General features: G+C 37.5%; 1 pseudogene; it reads left to right on the plus strand.

The window, feature by feature from the left end:
• The first annotated feature begins 211 nt into the window (after nucleotides 1–211).
• Nucleotides 212–1,058, plus strand: LOC141505854 (ADP-ribose pyrophosphatase, mitochondrial pseudogene; annotated as a pseudogene).
• Nucleotides 1,059–17,964: the final 16,906 nt, after the last annotated feature.

Below are 17,964 nucleotides of genomic sequence, written 5' to 3' on the forward strand. Positions count from 1 at the left end.
GCCTGGGCCGGCCGGGGTCAGCGCAGCCGGGGGGGCGGGGCTTCCGCGAGGCCGGGGCCGAGGGGCGGGGCGGAGGGCCGGCCGGGCTGGTCTCTGAGTGGCTGCCGGGCAGACCCGGGAGGGCGGGGGCGGGGCCGCCGCGGGCGGGACCCAGGCGCTTCCGGGTCACGCCCCGCCCCGCCCCGCGTGAGCCGAGAAGCCGGCCGCCGCCATGCGGAGCGCCGCGCGCGCCCTGCACCGCCAGGCCCGCGCGTCCCCGTACCCGCTGTCCGCCGTGCAGCGCTGCCCCGTCCCCGACCACAAGGTCCCCTGGCGGGCCGAGTGGCCCGAGTACCGGCCGGCGGAGTACACGGCGGCCGCCGTCCTGGCCGGGCCCCCCCTGGGCGGACCCCCCGCTGGGGCCGGGACGGCTTCTGGCCCAGGTTCAACCAGAGGGACGGGCCCGTGGACCGCAGGGAGCCACGGCGGCCGCTACGAGCTGGCGGCCGGGCGGCCCAGGGAACCCCGCGGGCCGCACGGGGCTGGCGGGCCGGGGCCTGCTGGGGCGCTGGGGCCCCAACCACGCGGCGGACCCCATCGTCACCCGCTGGAAGCGGGACGGCGCGGGCCGCAAGGTCGCCCACCCCCGCGTCGGGGCGGCCCGTCCTGCAGGTCGTGGCCGTGCGGCGCGCGGACTGCGGGCTGTGGGCCCTGCCGGGCGGCATGGTGGGGCCGGGGCGAGGCGCCGGGCGCGGCCCTGCTGCGGGAGCTGGCGGAGGAGGCCCTGGGCGGGCGCGGGCAGCTGCGGCGCCTCCTGGGCCTGGGGCCGCGGCCCGCTGTACAGGGGCTTACGTGGACGACCCCCGCAACACGGACTGCGCCTGGGTGGAGACGGAGGCGCTGCAACTACCACGACGAGACGGGCGAGGCCACGGCCGGCCTGGCCCTGCGGGCGGGGGGCGACGCGGCCGAGGCCGGCTGGGCGGAGCTGAGCCGGGGGGCTGCGCCTGTATGGCGGCCACGGCCAGCTGCTGGCGCTGGTGGCCGAGCGGCACGGGGCGCACTGGGCCGAGGCCTGACCCGGCCCGGCCCGGCGGCCCGGGCGGCGCGGAGCTCCACTGGGCCGAGTCCGGCCCGGGCCCCGGAGCCCCGGCCCCGGACAGCGGCGCCCAAAGCGCGTGTGCCGCAGGCTGCTCTTCCGAAATGTTCCTGGCCCAAAGGCTTGGGCGTGGCTCCTTCACAAAACAACCTGTTGCCGGGGACGCCTTTCTGGGAGGGGGAATCAGGAGGTGTCGGGAAAATAAAAAAGACAAGTCACATCCTCAAGTCGCCCTTGAGTCTGCTTTAAAAAAGTGAAATGGAAAAGAAAATCTGTGCAGTCATAAGGTGAACGTGAATAGCGTTTCCTACGTGTTATTTATTTGTATTTGTTTCAAACCTAAATTAAATAACTTGTTTTGTTTACTACTTGTAGGCCAAAATAAATGCCTAGCCACCACATTTCTTGGCGTCTTTTCTTTATTAATTGTCCGCGATTTGCTCTGCTTAATTTTTTCTTCCACCTGAATGGGGTAGTATTGCAAATTTCATGTCACAACATGCGCTCCAGAAGGAGCTACAACATTAGCAGTATGGCCTTGTTTTTGTTTTACCTGATACAGAATTAATTTGTGTAGTCATGGTAAAACTGCTTTTAAGAACTGAAATTGAGTATTTTTTAACTTTAAAGCAATCTAATGTTTTGAGTAAAAAAATCTAGTCATTACTCCTCATCCATTTTAGAAAATCCTCAAGATCATCTTAGAGGCTGAAAGAAAATGCCATGTGCTTGCTTGTGGATACTGTTCTTTGGGGCCTTGCTAGTTTTTTAGTGGGGGAGGCTTATGTTGTATAAGGAATTTATGATTTGGGTATGGGATCAGACTGAATAAATTTCTAGATGCCTTTCAGGTGATGTAAAAAGCAGTGACCTCAGAGTTAGATCCGGGTTTGAGTCCCAGTTTTGCCAACCTGCAACCCCTATATACTAGACAGACTTTTGGATCTTAGTTCCCTCATTTATAAAATCAGAATAATACCTCCCTTACCTACTTCATTAGGCTGTTATCAGGATCTCATGAAATTTAATAGATGGGAAAGCACTTTGAAAACACTAAAGCACTCTACAAATGTAGTGATTATCTTTATTGTCTCTTCTGCTTACATCTATTTTTCTAGCTCTACTGGATGAACAACAGTTACAGGCTAATAACTCCTTCCCATCTGCTTAATTATAAAAGATGGGGGGGATATAAACTATTAAAAAAATAGGTTTTATTATTTTCTTCAAAGAGGAAGTATGAGATTAATCAGTAGAGTCTGCAGGACCTGGATCCAAACACTTAATGACTGTGTCACCTTGTTAAACCATCCCAGTAACTATGAGCTTTGTTACAGAGCATATGTTGATTGCTTTGGTACAGATAGTTTGCTCTCAGGAGTTCCCTATAATCACTGAAATTTATGTTCTGATTTTGTATGTTTGTAACACAGTTGGAGAGGTGTGTTTTACAGATAAGAAACTATATCCAGTGACTTGCCTTAGGTCACATAGGTAGTAATTTAGAATAACTGAAAAGGTAGAGAGGGGTTTGAGAAGTAAAATAAGGGAAATGAGCTCACAAAATGAGTGGATTCAATTTCCAGAAAAGGACTAGGATGAAAAGGGGTAATTTGGAGGAGTTAGGGAGATTAGGAGGTTTATAAGAGGCCCTCTGGGGATCAGGATAACTCACTAAAAGGATTAAGCCCAGTTGATCCAAAGGGATGGCTGTGTGATATCCTCCGGCAAAAACAGTAACTTAGTATTCCTAGTGAAGGGGGATCAGGGACACTTTGGCAGGTAAGGAATGATGACATGGGAAAGGGTTAATAGTGATTCTAGGGTATAGGCAAGTCTACTAGAACATGGATATTGAACTGGAAGTGATAAAGGTAAAAGAAAAGTCAAATTTTGTATTCTTTACATGTGGCAATGAATTTAGTTTTTGCTTTGAAAATTTGATGATTTTTTTTCTTAACTATATAATACTGTGTGATAGTACTTTTACTTAATATGGAAAAACAATTAATTTTTGTTCTTGAATACTAGTTTCCTTCCTGAGAAAAGATGTAGGTTTTGTTTTTATTGTACTTACACATTGCACAGAACAACAAAAAAGTAATTTTAGCAATTAGAATTTCCTTTGGGTGTTTTGAACATCGTAATTTATTTTATTGTTTAGAGACTTAGACCTCCTCCACCTCCAATTAAAATCTTTTTATTCTAGCAGCTGCTGTGGATAGAAATATATCTGATAATTTCCACATAATTGAATTTATGGTTATGGAGTTGAAAAGTCATAGTTTGGGAACTAAAAAAGCAACTACCAGCAGTTGAAAAGGACAGTCTCAAACCTTATCCCTTAATTTTTATTTTCTTTTCTAAAATCTGCCTCTCCCCCCCCCCTTCCATTTTATCATTCTCTCCCTTTTATAACTTTGTTTTCTAGGTTTCATTTATTTTCTTTCCCAGGCTTATTTCCATTTTGTAATTTTTCAGTCCTTTTTGTTTTTCAAGTTACCATTCTGGCTTCCTATCTTTTTCCTTATTGCTAGTATTTTTTATTGCAGTCTGTTCCTCTCTTCTTTGACCTGGAACTCTCTTTAAGGTTCAGCAACTTCTGTCTTTCAAGAGGCTTTTCCTGATGGATAGATCACTGACCTTGGAGTCAGGAGGATAGGAATTGGAATCCTGCCTCAGGCATTTCCCACTTCCTAATTGTGTGACCTTGGGCAAGTCACTTAATCCTGATTTCCTTGCTTCCAGAGCCATCTCCTCTTGTCCTGACTCATATCTGATCACTGGATTCAGATGACTGAAGGCAAAGTAGACTGGTAACTTGGCACTGCATCATCTCACTCAAACCCAATTCATGTGCTTGTCATGGCATCACTTCCCTGATGTGGTCTTCTTCGAGAATGAAGGACAAAACAAGTGGGATGGTACACTAGAGATTTTCTTTCAAATTAGTATCAAACCATACTTTGGCTATAGCCATTCAATAAATTCCATATCCATCTGTTTTTTTCAGAGTCTTGTTGGAATTTAAGCAATATGTAATATTGCCCTAAATGAAATATAGCTATCATGTAGCACTTAAGCCAAACAGTTTAAAAAAATATCACTCATGATCCTCACAATTACTTTGTATCCCAATTTAGAGGTGAGGGAACTATCGCAAATAATGCCTTGACCTCAGTGACTCAGCTGTTAAGTGTCAGAGGCCACATTTGAACTTGGGTCTTTCCTGACTCCAGGCCTAGCATTCTATCTGCTTTATCATTCAACTGCTAGATAAAATGTCTACTAAGTTTCCCTAATCTACCAATCAATCTACATGTCATAAGAGAAAATGAGATTAGTTTGGTATCATTTTTTTCTTGTTGAAAGCCTACTTGATCTTTATGAACATCATTTTTCCTTTTTCTTTGTGTCTCTTTGTCTCATCTATCTTGTCTTTATGTGTATGTATACACACACACAAACACAAGACACACACAGGATTTCCTGAGTAATACATTCTTTACTATTGCCAGCAATTTAAGTCAAGCTCACTAGGCTCTAGTTTTCAACCTCTATTCTTATTTCTTTTTAAAATTTTTCTTGGGGGCTATAATTGCTCTTTTCTGGCCCTTTGGCACCTTTTCCATCTTCTAGGAGCTTCAGAGATTACTGATAGTGGTTTAGCAATTAAATCCACCACTTTCAGTTTCTGAGATACAACTTATCTAGGCCACTAACTTGAACTCATCAAAGGCAAATAGTTACTCTTTTATTATCTTCTTATTCATCTTGGATTTCAACTCTATATCAGCCTTTCCATTCTAAAAGTCTTTCTTGATATAGAAAACCAAAGCAATAAAAGAATTGAGCAAACCTGACCTGTCTACATCCCAAATCCCTTCTTTGATTCCCTTATTTTCCCTGGTAATAGTTGAAACAATTACCACTCCTAAACATGCCTTTTCTTGTCCTTAGCTTTCTTCATTTATCTACAACTTACTCTGAGCTTTAGCATTTCAGATACCATTCTTACAGATGCTATTTTTTCTCTGTTATCTCTGTTTTTGCTTCCATCTTCTATATATCCTTATAATATCTCATTTGGGTTAGTGAATTTCTTGTGCATGCATGCTGGGGCTCTTTCCTTTTTTCCTTTTTATCAGAGTTATTCCTTTTAGTGTCTTCAGAATTTTTATTCTTGAGAGCTTACTACTGGGATGATTTTCCCCTGTAGAATTTTAGACCTTTGAATCCTATTTATCTTTTCTCTGAACTCTTTGAAATCTGCTATTCAAAAGTCTAGTTGCCATGGTCATACTGTTCCTAACTTTTCTTGCCTTCCCTGACAGAAATTCTAAGATTGGGTAATCACTTCTCCCCAAATGTTTTCATGCTTATAAACCCAGAAATAAATTAATTCTTGGTAAAGATTAAGTCCAGAATATAAGTCCCCCTAAAGGATTCCTCTACCTTTTGGGGATTGAAATGATCAACTTGGTCAAGAATTTATTAGGTATTTATTTTTTAAGAGTTCCAGCATTGAGACATATTTTGGCTTGATGAAAGGAAAAGCTTCCTTACCATCAGGATTATACAAAAGGGGAATTTCTTGCCTTGGGAGGTAGTACGTGCTCTCTCACTGGAACCTTTCAGGTAAAGACCTGAAACTTCTGTTTGGGTTTTTGTTCAGGTATTGATTAAGATGTCCTCTGAGGTCTCTTCTAATTATTGATTCTGTGACCTAAGAAATGTGCAGAGCATGTTTGAGAAGTCGCCTCATTTATCTGTTTACCTTAGTGTCTATTAACATTGTTTTGCCTCAGTTCTTCATTTGTAAAAGAGGAAGGAAATGGGAAATTACACCAGTATCTTTGCCAAGGAAAACTCCAAATTGGGGTGTCAAATATTTGGAAAAGACAAATAGCTGAACATCAAAATCTATTATTAAAGAGTTTTTTGTTTGTTTTCCCTATATTTGCATGCTTGGGTTTATAATAAATCAAGGTATTCTCTACTGCATATCATAGCCTTTGTGCAAGGCTTGTACTGTATTCTTTTTTTTTTTTTAAAGCCCAGGTGGACTGTATCATCCTCCAGTGTCAATAGTCAATCAACAAACATTTATCCAACATCACTCATACACCAACCACTGTACTGGTTCTGTTTCTGTCACCACTGCTTTTTGTCCAGAGAGGAAGAGAAAAGTGTCTAGTGTGCGAAGAGATGTAAATATTTCATAGAACAGTATCTCAGGGTCAAGAGAACATCTAGTTCAAATTACACCCAATCAAAAATCCTTTTGTATTTCTCCAAATCTTCTACTGAAGGTGATTTCTTACTTCCTGTCCACTTATGGATTAGTTTTAATTTTGAAGTAACTTATGCTGTGTGAATATCAATTGAAGAAACTGGGAATGTTTAACAAAAAAAAAGACTAATTTGAGGGCAACTGTTTCAAAATATTCCAAGAACTGTCATGTAAAAGTGAGAATAGACTCACTCTGCCGTTCCAAAGGACAGAGCAATGAATAACTTAGTTGAAATTGGAGAAACATAGATTTAGGCTCAAGTAATGGTGGGAAAAAAAATTTCCCAGTGCTTGAAACCATTCAAAATTGGAATGTGCCGCTTCAGAAGGTAATGGTTTCTCCTCACTAGAATTATTAAAGCAGAGACTGGGTAATCTCTTGACAGAGATGTCATAATCCAACACTATGATCAGTTCTATGCATTTGAGATTTCTATTCCAGATAAAATCTCTTTCCTGCAGTCAACAAATGCTAGGCAAGAAAAATAAGTTCAGACTTTTTTGCTATTGCTATACACAATCTTCTTGCAGTGATCTGTAAAATGAGTTGGACTAGACAGGATAACATGCAATGTGTCTTCCAACTTTGCTGTGATATGATTCTAAAATCTGTAGTTTTATGTATAATTGTGAATAATAATCTTTTTCCATTTGTCACATACTCTAAATGTGTTAAGTTATATGACAGCACTTCAGTTACATACGTTTCTTTTTTAACCATTCAAAAGAAAGTACTGGTTTAGTAATCTTACCATATCCAGAATTTATAAGAGATGCTCAGCATCAAAATGAAGGCCAGGGAAAGTTCAAGCAAAATTCCTCTTGTTCTGCAACATGCAATGAATTAATTATAACGGTATGCATATGTGATTATTTGTGCATATTTTTCCTCCCTGAACATGTTTATATGTTGTTTTATTATCCCAAGATCCAGAACAAGCTGAAATTAATTAAAACAGGGCATCCATTGAGCTCCTCTTTAGTTTAAGCTTACTTTTTCACTCAGTGAGAGATCAGTTCATAAGCACAGAATTTTTCACAGCTCTTTCTTACCTTCCTTAATTTTCTTCTATCACTAGTTATTTGAATGGGTGCAATACAATGAGTTATATTTCCTCTTTTGGGGGAACCAGTTTTAATGAGTGGTGATCTGAGAAATCTCCTGGACAAATTTGAGATTCTACATCAGATATCTATCATATATCATGTTTATCATCACGAAAAATGACTCTCCTGTCCTTGCATGCTTAGTTCTACAGTAAATCACATTATTCTACTCCCCATCAGGTTTTGCCTCGACAACTTTACAAGGAGACACATGCAGCTATATACCCCAAATCATTCCTCCTCATTCACTAGACATTTAAAAGGGAAGGAGGAAGGCCTGTTCAGGAAACAAATCCCTTTAGTAATTTTTTTATAGCAAGATGGCCATCAGTATGTGTTAATACTAGTAGAAACCAGAAGATTGGGAAAGTCTGACAATGATTTCATCTGAGATAGTTTTACTAGGATTTAACAGGGGACTCCTATAAGTGTCAAAATGCTTAATGAAAATCAGTTTGGGTAAAGACAGTAAAGCTACACTGTCTTAATCCTACCAACCGGTTTGAGAAAGGACAACCTGAATAGTTTTTCTACATCATTTGATTATAAAAGATAAATTCCCTTAACAATGGAATACAGTATTTAAAATTTGTGTGTGTGTGTGTGTGTGTGTGTGTGTGTGTATGCATGCATTTGTTACAGTTACCCCTCTTTTCTTTAAGGTAGCATTTTTCTGGAGCAAAAGATTGTACCCAAATTTCCATTGTGGCATATGAATGAGACCTTGGATAAATAAAATAAAAAATACATATGTTGAATCTTATTTCAATCTACTATTCTTATTCTTTTTTATTTTGATTGTTCTCTTAGTTTTTAATTGGCTAGGTACTTTAGCATAAAAAAAAGAAATGAGTTTCCTATGCATTTCCACTCAAATTTATACACCTAATATGATATTCTGTGATAATAGTATGAAAATGACTTAGAGTAACAACAGAAATGAGTTCTGTCTCAGTGTTTTATTATAGCTAACCAAGATCATGCTTCCCCTAAAGAAAAAGATTATCAAGAATCTGGGAAGTTCCAGTAATACTTCTGTTTCTGCCTGATACATTTCATTTGTGTAAAATAAATTTGAATACATTTTAAAAATATTACATAGTTTCCAAATAGGCCTGAGGAAAATATTTAAAGGAATCTAGATCTTTAAGAATGGTAAGGATAAGCATAAGGGAAAAAAAAGGATAAAAGATTGCTCTAAAGTAGAGCAGAAAAGGACCTCAAATGAGATATTTAGTAACTAACAGAGGCCCTGCAAGATACTGTGCCTAGGTAATGAGCATTCTGCCATCACATTATGTCTTTGCATACTCTACATCTTATTCAGCACATAGACCATCCCCTTTACCCCTATATAAATCCTAGGTTTTTCACCTACTAGTTGCTTATCCCCTAGGGATAGAGCATTTAATATAATACAACCTTGCAGCTATGAAATAAAACTTACCTGTCCCTTATCACTTAGAGTCATGAGTCTGGTGAAATTCTTTCATTGTTTGAACCCTAACTTACCACATGACCCCCAAAGTGCATCACAATTACTCTAATTATCTTTTACTTTATTGTAATTAAAGTCTATCTTTTCCGCTTTTGGCTGGAGCAACTTTTAATACCAACCACCCCTCCCCCCTCCCCCATGCAGGTTAGGCTGCTTAAAAGTTATTGAGGTGAGGCTGTAAGTGATAGATGGGAGGGGGAATTTAGATGCAAAACACTTTTGGGGAGGGACAGGATGAAAGGAGAGAGATAATAGAATAAATGGGGGTGCAGGAGGAAATAGGATGGAGGGAAATACAGTTAGTAACTGGGAAAAAATATTGAAGCAAGTTTCTCTGATAAATACCTCATTTCTCAGACATAGTGAACTGAATCAAATTTATGAAAAATAAGAACCATTCCTTAATTGACAAAAAAGATCGAGATATGAACTGTTTTCTGATGAGGTTATCAATGCAATCTATTTAATTCATTAAAAAGTCTTAACTCACTACTTTTTAAATTTAAATATATTTGTTTTTCCAACTACATGCAATGGTAGTTTTTAACCAATCTATTTTTTGGTGAGGTTTTGAGTTTTACACTTTTTCTCCCTCCCTTCCCTCCTCTGCCTGAAAGAAAGCAATCTAATATGTTTTCTATTAAAACCATACTAAACATAAATTAATATTGAACATGTGAAATACAAAACAAATCTTTGGAGAGGAAAAAATGACAAAATATGTAAGATAACTTAAAAAATTAATAATAAACTTTGATCTTCATTTAAGCTCTACAGTTTCTTCTCTGGATATGGATGATGTTTTCCATCACAATCTTCTAAAATTGTCTCTGATAATTTTATTACTGAAATGAACTAGACCATCATGACTAATCATCTCCCCATATTGTTGTTAATATGTATAATATTCTTCTGGTTCTTCTCATTTCACTCAGCATCAATTCATGGAAATCTCTCCTTTATGATTTCTTATAGAATAATAATTTTCCATCACGTACATATACCACAATTTGTTCAGCCATTCCCCAATTGATGGGCATCTCAATTTCCATTGCTTTGCCACTACAAAAAAGAGCTGCTATGAATATTTCTGTACATATGGGATATTTACTCCCATTTCTTGATTTCTTCAGGATACAGAGTCAGAAGTAGTATTGCTGGGTAAAAGGGTATGCACAGTTTTGTTGCCCTTTGGGCATAATTTCAAATTGCTCCCCAGAAAGGCTGGATCAGTTCACAGCTCCACAATAATGCATCAGTGACCCAGATTTCCACATCCTCTTCAACACTGATCATTGTCCTTTCTAGTCATATTGACCAATCTGAGAGGTGTGAGGTGGTACCTCAGAGATATTTTAATTTGCATTTCTCTAATCAATGATTTAGAGCAATTGTTCATGTGACCATAGATAGCTTTGATTTATTTCTCTGAGAATTGTCTTTCCTTACCCTTTGACCATTTTACATTTGGGAATGACCTTTTTTTATAAGTTTGACTCAGTTCTCTTTATTTTAGAAATGAGTCTTATCAGAAACAGTAGTTGTAAAATTGTTTCCTAATTTACTACATTCCTTTTAATCTTAGTTGCAGTGGTTTTGTTTGTGCAAAAACCTTTTCAATTTAATGTAATCAAAATTATCTAGTTTTTTTATTATGTTCTCTATCTCTTCTTTGTTCATTAACTGGTCCCCTTTTCATAGATCTGACAAGCAAACTATTCATCGTTCTCCTATTTGGCACATAATATTACATTTTATGTATAAATCCTGCACCCATTTCAACCTTATTTTGGTATAGAGTGTGAGATGTTAGTCTGTGCCTAGGTTTTTCTATGCTATCTTCCAGCCTTCCCAGCATTTTTTATTGAAATTTTTATTCTAGAGCTGGAATCTTTGGTTTTTTTTAAAATCAGATTTCTATCATTTACTGCTGTCTCTTTTGTACCTCATCTATTCTACTGATCCATCACTATTTCTTAGCCAGAACCAAACAGTGTTAATGACTGATGTTTTATAATATAATTTTAGATCTGGTATGGGCTAGAGAGCCTTCCTTTGCATTTTTTTCAGTAAGTCCCTTTATATTCTTATATTCTTTATATTTTTATACCTCCATCTGAATTTACCTTTTTCCTAGTTCACTAAAGTAATTTTTTTTGGAAGTTTGATTGGTATAGAACTAAATAAGTAATTTAGGTAGAATTGTCATTTTTATTACATTAGCTTGGCTCACTCATGAGCAACTGACATTTGCCCAGTTATTTAGATCTGATTTTATTTTTGTGAAAGGTATTTTTTTTTGTGAAAAAGTTGTTTTCATAAGGTTTCTGGTCTACTCCCAGTATTTTATGTTGTCTGAAGTTATTTTAAATGGGATTTTTTTCTTTTACTTGTTGGGTTTCTTAGTAATACATAGAAATGCTGAGGATTTATATAGATTATATCCTGCAACTTTGCTAAAATTGATAATTGTTTCCATTAGTTTTTTAGATAATTTTCTAGGGCTCTCAAGATATACTATCCTAAGTCACTGTTGATAGGAGAAATGTTGGTTGGAATAATTTTGAGATACTAACTTATACCAATTGGATTGGCTTATTGGACAGAAGGATAAAATGGGAAATGTTGGAAGGGATTTAGGGAAATTGAGACATTGATGATACACTGTTGGAGGAGTTGTGAATTGATTCAACAGTACTATAGAACAATTTGGAACTATGCCTAAAGGGCTATAAAACCATGCCTACCCTTTGGTTTAGTGCTGCCACTGCTAGGTCTATATTCTAGAAGAGATGAATTACAAGAAGAAAAGAACCTGTATGTATAGAGATATTTATAGCAGCTCTTTTCTGGTGGCAAGGAGCTGGGGATTGAATAGATGCCCATCAGTTGGGAATGGCTGAACAAACTGTGATGTGTGATTGTGATGAAATGCTGTTCTATTATGGGAAATGATGAATAGGATGCTCTCAGTATAAACCTTACATGAGCAGATGAAATGGGAAATGTACTATATACAAAGTTATGTTCTGAACCAAGTACAGTAACAGACAGAACTGATGATATCTGAATACAGATTGAAGCATGCTTTTTTCACTTCATTTTTCTTGAGGTTTCTCTTTTTTTTGGGGGGGGATTATGTTTATTTTTATAACCTGACTTTTTAATAATGTTTTTTATGACATTTTTAACCTATATCAATAAAGGATGGGAGGAAGGGAGAGAATTTGAAACTCGAGATTTTGGAAGTGAATATTGAAACTTGTTTTTGCATGTAACTTAAAAATAAAGCTAAAAAAAGCATTGAGACATTTCTTGAGACTTGGTTGACTCAGTAGACTAAGAGCTCACATATTGGCATCATTTCCTCATCACTTGAGTACAAAATAACCATGAGGACCAATTGGGGGCTCTCTTAATAATTAGAGCCATTCAAAAGTGTAATGGGCTAGGGCTACCTTGTGAGATAGTGGTCTCTCTGTCACTTGAGATCTTCAAGCAAAAGTCAGATTCTTGATGTTGTTCAGCTGCAGGCTGGTCTAGATAGTCTTGTAGGTCTCTAGATTCTGAAATCTGATTCTCTAAAGAGGAATCATAAGACAGCTCAAAGATACCTTTTGTGAAATACTGTTTTCTGCTTTTTTTCGTTGTCCATTGTGTCTGCAACTTGTCTTTTGAAAGCTCAGTTTTCCATTATTTGTAGAAATACAAAAATACCCAGAGAATACTGATGTTAAAAAAGATGAGCATCATAATGAGAAGCTTGAGAATGTTTAAAGATACTGTGTGATTTCTTAAATGTGATGTGATTCCATTTAAGTCTGTCTTCAGCTTACTGTTCAACTGCAACATCTAAGTTCTGGACAAACACACAAGGTATTATAATTTAGTGAGTCCCCCTGTAATAATATAAAGAATTTTAATGCTTCATGCCTTCATACGTTTTGTTTTTTTATGATTTGAAAGGATAGGCCAAAATCTTTTGAAAGACTGGGGAAATCTTGTATTGTTATGAGACTAGGTGGAAGGGAAGGGAAAGGGAATATGTTATATCAGATTCCTTTAGAGTGTTCTATGTGCCTGACACACCCTCATAAATATGTCCTTTTATCTTCACAACCAGTAGGTACTGTTATTATTCCCATTTTTCAGTTAAGGAATCAGAGGCAAGCAGATTAAGTGACTTACCTAGATCACATAACTAGCGAGTATATGTGACCAAATTTGAACTCAGGTCTTATGACCCCCAAACCAGTGTTCTGTCATCTGTACCACCTAACTACATCTAGTTGTAATGAGCACTGTTTTAATCTATGGACACAGAGAGAGAACCACGGCAATAGCAGTAATTTCTTTCTAGATTTTAATTTTTCACAAAAATCTTTATTGACTTGTGTCTGTTTGATATTTTGCTTGATATTTATCTTTAAGAAATTGTTCAACAGAATTATCTCTATGATTCTGTCATGGAATTTTTTATGTTCTTCATACATGTATAGAGGGCACCATGTTTCCTAAATGAGATACTACTTTTGAATCAGCAATCAATTGTGTGACTCTGAAGATATTAGATATTATTGAATATAAATTACAAAAGACTTCTATTGCCCTCCTTATGCTGCTTCATCAAGAATACCATCTATTTTGTAGACAGAGGTATATGGGTTATGTTTACTAATGTCTTCTTAGTCATGTTTTATTGACCCTTTTTTGATCTATGATCTTCTTTTCATTTTTAGAATCTTCCCATATTTGACATATGAAAATTTATCCATGACAGCTTTAAATTCATTGATCCTTCAGTTCAGATTTCTTCTATAAATAATCAGATCTAGCCACTTCTTCACTTATCTTAAGTGGTATTGACATTTCCTTACATAGTATATAAGTAACTGCTATGGAAAAGTCTGAATGTAGTGGTCCCATTGCCATTATCAGCAAGAATAGATTCCATAACACAATATTATAAGATATTTTTTCTCAAGGTTAGATAAATCGAACAGAAAGAGGAATGAAAATAAAAAATATGGAACTGAACTAACTGCCAGAAAAATTTGAAAAGCATAGCATCTTCTGAATTAGAAAAATAAAAAAAATAGATATGTCTCAGCATCATAAAAAAGTAATAGACCATGTATGAGGACACCAAGAAATAATAAATAATTGTACGAAGAAAAACTATTAAATATATTTCCCATGCCATAACTCAATAAAGCAATGGTTACTACAAGGGGCATTAAAAAAATATACAAACCAAATGGGGACATAATAATGTAATATACCCCTTCCTGAGAATCTTCCCAATTCAACTTGCCAAGGTTTATATTTACATTTTCATAGTTATCACTATGATCAGGTTTCAAGACGACCCATTGTAGGACCACCTTTATAAAACCTAGTACATGAGTCCCATAAACTCTCAAATAGTTTAAGGTATAGATATTTTGATATATTTAGTAATTATTCAATAACCAAAAGTACATTAGTACATATTTTAAAGTGCATACTTTAAAAATGTACTTTAGGGCTGCTAGGTGGCGCAGTAGATAGGTCACTGGCCTTGGAGTCAGGTGTACCTGAGTTCAAATTCAAACTCAGACACTTAATATTTGCCTAGCTGTGTGACCTTGGGCAAGTCACATAATCCCATTGCCTTAAATAAATAAAAAAATGAAAAAGAAATATGTACTTTACTGCATATTTCACCTGATATTCCCTCAGAATAGCATAAATGAACAATAACAGCTAATTGCTTGTTGCAGTAGCTAAATTAGTCAAAATAGTTAACTAATATAATAGGACAAAGATTCTCAAATAAGGTTGCTGAATAAACTACAACTTTTTCAGCAGTCAAAATCAGCAAGAATTGATAGTGATGGGAAATTATTACCCCTAGATAATTTAAAATCATATGTGATGGGCAAAATAAAAGAATTATATGATTTGATTACCTATTAATAAAAGTATTTTTCTAAGATGGTATAGTCTGAAAAGCATATCCCAAATTATCTCAAATAGAATTTTTAACTGCTGGATGTAGATTTTCTGGGTAAGTAGTTCTCATACTATATGCTATGGTCAATAAAAAAGAAAAATTCCTTCCTTCCCCTTCTCCAAGAGATAAAGAGCTAACATCTTCCCTTAATTTTGATTCTGTTTCTTTGATTCATCTGAATTGCTCACTCTTGAATTGCTGGTAATTTATAGGGTTTATCTAAAATAACCTCAAGAGCTTCTTAGCCAAATTTTTATCCAATCAGATCATATTTCCCCTTCTGACTTAATAAGAAAGGTGTATCTATCTATACTTTGCAAAGAGATCCCCTGATGTTAATACCTTGTTACCACATTCAGACCTTATCAACAGTGACTACATCCATTCTCCACTCCTGCCCCCCCCCCTTATTCTTACCATCATCTTGATGCTTAGGCTGAAATAGGATAAACAAGCAAGTTAAAAAAGATTCACAGTATTGGCATTCCTAAATCTTAAATTCAATTTGTCCAGAATTGTGGAATATAGAATAATTCTATTTCCTCTTCTCCATGACAATCCTTCAAACATCTGAAGATCAAGTATCCTTAGTGACAATCAACTAAATCCCTTCTTCTTCAATTTTAATAATCCCCAAACTATCAAACATTAAGATTTTTTCATATTTTCTGGATAAAATCCAGTCTATCTATGTCACTCTTAAAATATGCTATGCAAAACTGAATATGATATTTCTAAAATGCTCTCACCTGTGCAGAGGTCAGTATATCTATTACATACCTAACCTTAGTTATCACATTTCTATTACTGCAGCCTAATAATTGCATTATAATCTTTGGTAGTCATACTGTTAGGTCTTATCGAGATTGCAGTAAACAAAAACCTCCACATCTTTCTAAGTTGTTTTCTAACCTTATGTCTTCAATTCTATAATCAGCAATTTTTTTTAACACATGTAGGACTTTACATTTATCCCTAATAAATTTATACTGATTAGTTTGAGTTCACCTGTTCCAGGAGACTTATTCTGTGCTCATCAAATTTTACTTTCCAGCTTCATTTATTTGACTGGTAAATATGATAAACGATGATATTTCATTCTTGACATTATTAAAATTCTGATGAGAAAAGAATCAAGGAGTATAGTCTACTACAGGATATCGCTAATTCAGGATTTGTGATTTCTGAGCTCTCTCCACCATGTAGATTACCACAACTTTAGCATTTATAACAGTATATAAATTATGTGAGAATTTATTAATTTACATATAGTTTTATCTTTTATAGCACTGCTCACACATCTATTCTACTGAGAGGAGGATGATTTGGGATGTCTGACCTTGTCTAAATGAAATTGCACTGAGCTGATTTCTACATTTTTAGTTAATTCTCAGTCAGTTGGATACTGAATTTCATATATTTTCATTGGTCTGAATATTATTGTTCTTCAATTTTATTTCCCAAAAATGTGCAAAATCTTTAGCTTTTAAAGATCACAGTTCAATGATTAATAGGAGAAGCTGTTCAAATGGGAAAGACAAATGTCTCATTATTCAGTTACTCACAAAACCTGGTTCAGTTACAGCAAAGCAAAAAGAAATGAATGACCAAAAATGCAAATGTTAAAAAAATGGAAAAATTATTATGAAGAAAGAATAAATAAATAATCCAAGACTGGGGGACAGGGAACCAAATATTAAGGGAAATATTATCTGTGCTCATCCAGAATCTCCTGTGAGTCTTTGATTTCCTTCCTCTTGTTATATAGCACCTCAACCCCTTCTGAGACGTAAATCCACTGAGATAATAGAACCTCAACTTTTATCACATGCCTTGCTCCCCTCACAAGTTTTATGTCTGACTCCAGCCACTTTCAGGTGTTATCACTGCTTAGCACCTCCCTAGAGTTGGCCTTACACCTTCCTCCAACCTCTCCCAATATAGGCAGCAGTCTAAGCTCCCTTCAAGCTTCTCCCTTTCTCTCTGATAGGTTGCCCTCACTAGCCCAGCTGCAATTGTGACCTTACATTTGTCTTTCCTCTGTTTTTCTTTACTATTTTCTTTTTTACCTTGGCTACTTTTTAAGGAACTCTCTAACCTTCCATAGAAATTTTGTTGATTATCTCTATTTTAATCACTTGCAGTAACTTTTAATAAAGTTTTTACTCTTACACTCCTGGGTCAGAGAGCTGTGTGAATTTGTTCATGAACAAGGAACCCCTGACAAGCTTTAGCATACTTTTTCCCAGCCCTAATCAACCTCCAGAGCCCCATCAAGACCAGAAAACAGACCTAGCACCCAGAGAGAATACTACTGATTTTTTTTTCATTTTTAAATAAAGTGGTGAAGGCATATTGAAATTGAATTTTTTTTTAAATTACTATTTGTGTTAAAAAAATAATCATCCAGCTTAGCAAAACATATCAGATTTTACGTGGTCATTGAGAATATATGTAAAAGATATCAGATTCTATATGGTCATTGAGAATATAGGACTACCTCCTGGCCATGATATTATAATAAGAACAGGATTTTTTTTCAATTTTCAATTAAAATTACATTTTTTAAACTCACAGTTTGCCTTTTCTCCTTCCCACCTTCCCATAATCCCATTAAAATAGCAAACTCTTATAACAAATATACCCATTCAAAGAAAATACATCTTCACATTTACCATGTCTCACAGAAGATAATTGAGTTGAGCACAACAATATCATATTTATGTATTATCAGGGCTTCTCTGGGCATGTCCAGTTCTCATAACAGGGAGGTGTTATTTAGGAATCTCTTGAGCATGCCCAGGTTGCCTAACATGGAGCCCATTGTGTCTCCTATCACATGGGTGGGGGTATCCTTTGATAACTGGCCACCTGTTCACTCTCTTCCAGCATCATTCATCTGTGTTCCTTTCAGTGTCTCCTATCTGCTCCACCCAGCATGGTGTAGATGAACTGACTGGTCAGAGGGGTCACAAGTCCTTTCCTTGATCCTT

Source organism: Macrotis lagotis, chromosome 1 (assembly GCF_037893015.1).
Source record: "Macrotis lagotis isolate mMagLag1 chromosome 1, bilby.v1.9.chrom.fasta, whole genome shotgun sequence".
Lineage (NCBI taxonomy): Eukaryota > Metazoa > Chordata > Mammalia > Peramelemorphia > Peramelidae > Macrotis > Macrotis lagotis.